Source organism: Ceratotherium simum, chromosome 31, assembly GCF_057802395.1.
Source record: "Ceratotherium simum simum isolate JZ-2026a chromosome 31, ASM5780239v1, whole genome shotgun sequence".
NCBI classification, from domain to species: domain Eukaryota; kingdom Metazoa; phylum Chordata; class Mammalia; order Perissodactyla; family Rhinocerotidae; genus Ceratotherium; species Ceratotherium simum.
The window spans coordinates 26,639,693-26,645,692 of NC_141930.1; positions in this window are offsets into that span (position 1 = coordinate 26,639,693).

Genomic DNA, 6,000 nt, shown 5'->3' on the forward strand with positions numbered 1-6,000 from the left:
TAGACAGCAACACAATAATAGTAGAGGACTTAGCACTCCACTTACACCAATGGATAGATCATCCAAACAGAAGATCAATAAGGAAACATTGGCCTCAAGTGACACGTTAAACCAGATGGACTTAGTAGATACATACAGAATATTCCAGCCCAAAATTGCAGAATATACATTCTTTTCAAATGCACATGGAACATTCTCCAGGATAGATCACATATTAGGCCACAGAGTAAGTCTCAATAAATTTTAAAAGATTGAAATAATATCAAGCATCTTTTCTGAGCACAGTTGTATGAAACTAGAAATCAACTACAGGAGTAAAACTGGAAAAGCCACAAATATGTGAAGATTAAACAAAATGCTACTGAACAACTATTGGGTCAACAAAGAAACCAAAGGAGAAATCAAAAGATACCTGGAGACAAGTGAAAATGAAAATGCAACATGCCAAAATTTATGGGATACAGCAAAAGTGGTTCTAAGAGGGAAGTTTATAGCAATACAGGCTTTCCTCAACAAACAAGAAAAATCTCAAATAAACAATCTAATAGTGCACCTAAAGGAACTAGAAAAAGAAGAACAAATCCCAAATCAGTATAAGGAAGGAAATAATAAAAATCAGAGCAGAAATAAATGAAATAGAGACTGAAAAAAAAAAAGAAAAAATCAATGAAATGAAGAGCTGGTTCTTTGAAAAGATAAACAAAATTGACAAACGCTTAGCTAGATTCACCAAGAAAAAAAGAGAGGGGCCGGCCCGGTGGTGCAAGTGGTTAAGTGAGCTCGCTCCACTGTGGCAGCCTGGGGTTCACCGGTTCGGATCCCGGGTGCGTACCAACGCACAGCTTGTCAAGCCATGCTGTGGCGGTGTCCCATATAAAGTGGAGATAGATGGGCATGGATGTTAACTCAGGGCCAGTCTTCCTCAGCAAAAAAAGGAGGATTGGCAGATGTTAGCTCAGGGCCAATCTTCCTCACAAAAAACAATAAAAATTTAAAAAAAGAGAGAAAAAAGAGAGAAGGCTCAAATAAATAAAACCAGAAATGAAAGAGGAAAAATTACAACTGATACCTCAGAAATACAAATGATTATAAAAGAATACAATAAAAAGCTATACACCAACAAATTGGATAATCTAGAAGAAATGGATAAATTCTTAGAATCATACAACCTTCCAAAACTGAATCAAGAAGAAATAGAGAATTTGAATAGATGAGTCACCAGTAATGAGATCAAAACAGTAATCAAAAACCTCCCCAAAAATAAAAGTCCATAACCAGATGGCTTCCCTGGTGAATTCTACCAAAAATTCAAAGAAGACAATACCTATCCTTCTCAAACTCTTCCAAAAAATTGGACAGGAGGGGAAGCTTCCTAACTCTTTCTAAGAGGCCAAACATTACCTCGATAGTAAAACCAGACAAGGACAACACAAAAAAGGAAAATTACAGGCCAATATCACTGATGAACATAGATGCAGGGGGCCGGCCCCGTGGCTTAGCGGTTAAGTACGCGTGCTCCACTACTGGCAGCCCGGGTTCGGATCCCAGGTGCGCACCAACGCACCACTTGTCTGGCCATGCTGAGGTGGTGTCCCACATACAGCAACTAGAAGGATGTGCAACTATGACATACAACTGTCTACTGGGGCTTTGGGGAGAAAAAGGGAAAAAAAGGAGGAGAATTGGCAATAGATGTTAGCTCAGGGCCGATCTTCCTCAGCAAAAAGAGGAGGATTGGCATGGATGTTAGCTCAGGGCTGATCTTTCTCACAAAAAAAAAAAACAAACATAGATGCAAAACTCCTCAATAAAATACTAGCAAATCGAATGCAACAATACATTAAAAAGATTATACACCATGATCAAGTGTGATTTATTCCAGGGATGTAGGGATGGTTGAATATCCACAAATCAATCAACATGATACACCACATTAACAAAATGAAAAATAAAAATCACACAGTCATCTCAATAGACGCAGAGAAAGCATTCAACAAGATACAGCATCCATTTACGACAAAAACTCTGAATAAAATGGGTATAGAAAGAAAGTATCTCAACATAATAAAGGCCATATATGACATACCCACAGCTAGTATCATACTCAATGGTAGAAAAGTGAAAGCTATCCCTCTAAGAACAGGAATGAGACAAGGATGCCTACTTTTGCAACTCTTATTTAACATAGTATTGGAAGTCCTACCTAGAGCAATCAGGCAAGGAAAAGAAGTAAAATGGATCCAAGTTGGAAAGGAAAAAATAAAAGTGTAACTATTTGCAGATGACGTGATTTTATATGTAGAAAATCCTAAAGAATCCACCAAAAAACTATTAGAAATAATAAATGAATACAGTAAATTTGCAGCATACAAAATCAATATACAAAAATCAGTTGTGTTTCGGGGCTGGCCTGCTGGTGTACTGGGTAAGTTCGCGTGCTCCACTTTGGCAGCCCAGGGTTTGCAGGTTCGGATCCCTGGTGCAGACCAACTCATTGCTTGTCAAGTCATGCTATGGTGGCATCCCATATAAAGTAGAGGAAGATGGACACGGATGTTAGCCCAGGGCCAATCTTCCTAAGCAAAAAGAGGAGGATTGGCAATGGATGTCAGTTTAGGGATAATCTTCCTCAAACACACACGAAAAAACCAGTTGTGTTTCTATACACTAACAACCAAGTACCTGAAAGAGAAACATAGAATACAATCTCATTTACAATCACAACAAAAAGAACAAAATCCCTAGGAATAAATTTAATCAAAGAGGTGAAAGACTGGGGTACACTGAAAACTATAAAACACTGTTGAAATAAATTGAAGAAAACACAAAGAAATGGAAAGATATTCCATGCTCTTAGATTGGAAGAATTAACATAGTTAAGACGCCCATACTTCCTAAAGCAACCTATAGATTCAATGCAATCCCTATCTATTTTCACAGAAATAGAACAAAGGATCCTAAAATTTATATGGAACAACAAAAGACCCTGAATAGCCAAAGGAATCCCAAGAAAAAAGAACAAAGCTGGAGGTATCACACTCCTGATTTCAAAATATACTACAAAGGTATACCAATCAAAACAGCATGGTACTGGCACAAAAACAGACACATAGATCACCGGAACAGAGTCAAGAGCCCAGAAATAAACCCAAACATCTGTCGACAGCTAATTTTCAACAAAGGAGCCAAGAACATACAATGGAGAGAGTAAAGTCTCTTCAATAAATGGTATTGGGAAAACTGGACAGCCACATGCAAAAGAACTAAAGTAGACCGTTATCTTATACCATACACAAAAATTAACTCAAAATGGATTAAAGACTTGAATGTAAGACCTGAAACCATAAAACTTCTAGAAGAAAACATAGGCAGTGTGTTCTTTGACGTCAGTCTTAGCAGCATGTTTTCAAATATGATGTCTGACCAGGCAAGGGAAACAAAAGAAAAAATAAACAAATGGGATTACATCAAACTAAAAAGCTTCTGCACAGCAAAGGAAACCATCAACAAAATGAAATTACAACCTAACGATTGGGAGAAGATATTTGCAAACCATATGTGTGATAAGGGGTTAATATCCAAAATATATAAAGAACTCATACATCTCAACAATAAAAAAACAAACAACCCAATTAAGAAATGGGCAAAAGATCTGAACAGACATTTTCCCAAAGATATATAAATGACTAACAGGCAGATGAAAAGATGTTCAACATCAATAATTATTAGGAAAATGCAAATCAAAACTACAGTGAGATATCACCTCATACCCATCAGAATGGCTATGATTAACAAGACAAGAAATAACAAGAGTTGGAGAGGATGTGGAGAGAAGGGAACTCATACACTGCTGATGGGAACACAAACTGGTATAGCCACTATGGAAAACAGTATGGAGATTCCTCATCAAATTAAGAATAGAACTACCATATTCCACTGCTGGGCGTTTATCCAAAGAACATGAAAATACAAATGCATAAAGATATATGCACCCCTGTGTTCATTGTGGTGTTATTCACAGTAGCTAAAACTTGGAAACAACCTAAGAGCCCATCAGGGGACGAATGGATAAAGAAGATGTGGTACATATACACAATGGAATACTACTTAGCTATAAAAAACAGATGAAATCTTGACATTTGCGACAACGTGAGTGGACCTCGAGGGTACTATGTTAGGTGAAATAACTCAGACAGAGAAAGATACCGTATGATCTCACTCATAAACAGAAGATAAAAACAGCAGCAACAACAACAAACAAACACATAGAGACAGAGATTGGATTGGTGGTTACCAGAGGAGAAGTGGGGAGGGAGGTGGGTGGAGGGGGTGACTGGGCACATGTGTACAGTGATGGCCAGTCATTAGTCTTTGGTTGGTGAACACTATGTAGTCTATACAGAAATAAAAATATAACGATGTATGCTTGAAATTTACATAATGTTATAAACCAATGTTACCTCAACAATAAAAAATTAATTAAAAAAATAAAAATAAATGAATAAATGTATCCCAAAAAAGTATGGCATAATGTTAAGATTCACTAAGTCCGGGTGGTGGAGACATCGTCCTTCATTATATTATTAACTATTTCTGCCTATATATTTAAATATTTCAAAATTTGAGTTTTCTCAATTTTAATCCCAAATACTAGACAACTTAAGGACATTTAAGTCCAGGAACATTAAGTCTGAAATAGTTTGCGTTTAGAGATTAAACACTGGTCTCTCCCAATCACTTACCCCCACTAACATTCTCCCACAATTTCACAAAAACCTCCTATACACACAAGAATTTATGCATAATCTTTGTGGATAGCATAGAAAGGAGCTGAGTTCCACATCTAGGTCAGCACAATGGGAAAGAGTGACAACTTGCATGAAGTGACAAGATAATCAAAAATCTCCCCAAATTCAGCAGATCAGGAGCCTGCAGTCTGAGGTGCCCATGCAGTGTGAGAACCATCCTCCCACCCACTGCCCAAGAATCCAAGAGCATGGAAAGAGCTTTCAGCCTCCACAGGACATGGGAAGGACGTCTTGAGCAGACCTTACCAGGTCTTCAGAACAAGTAAGTTTCAGACGGTCAAGACATATGCTATTGATATTACTGTAATTAGTAATAAAGAGAGATACCCCAAGTCTTTGGGCAAACATCTAAACATAGCTTTAATAATCAGAGCTTCCTTTTTTCCCTTCTGTTTATTTCATTACAATATTACATATTTTTCCTCATATATTGTGGCTGAGCTGAAGAAGAAAATGATAGGAAATTTTTGAGATTATTATTTTCTATCCCAAGAAAAGTTGTCTTCTAAGTCCAGTAGTCCTTGCTATGTGCTTCATAGCACATCTCAAATGGAATAAAGGCTTATCTTCAAAATCATATAAAAGGAGGATGCCAAAAAAGGAATCCATTACCAAAAGATAGGGCAGCCTCTAACAACTGGTTCAGAACACTTTACACCATGACTTCTTGGACATATTATTCTATTTTCTCTAAGATGACTTGACCCAAAGCCAGGCACTTTGGGAAAGACAATTTGAAGCAATCATATCAAAACAGGTGAGTGAAATGTAAAGACAACTTTGATCGCAACGAAGGTGCCCTACAGACATACACACCCCATTCTGAGTCTTTCCCAAAGCCTGAGGTTGGGACCAGAGAATGGGATGGGTGCAGAAGGAAGTCAACATGAATCAGGTGACAATGTCTATTTCACATATTATCTAGTAATTTGTTAAGAGCTGGAGGTTTTAGTTTGTTTTTAAGTGTTATCCAAATGTCTCTCTTCGAAATGACCTCATCAAACTGAATGCACCCAAAAGACCACATCAGAATGGTGAGCACCCACAGTTCCTGGGTGCCTGGAAGGATAGTGAGGGGAGAAAGAAAAGGGAAAAAAAAAGCCCTGAATGAACCACTGAAAACAGAAAATTGGTAAACTGACAAAAAATTGGATGGGGGAATGGTGGTGACTGAAATATTTTAGATTGTCAC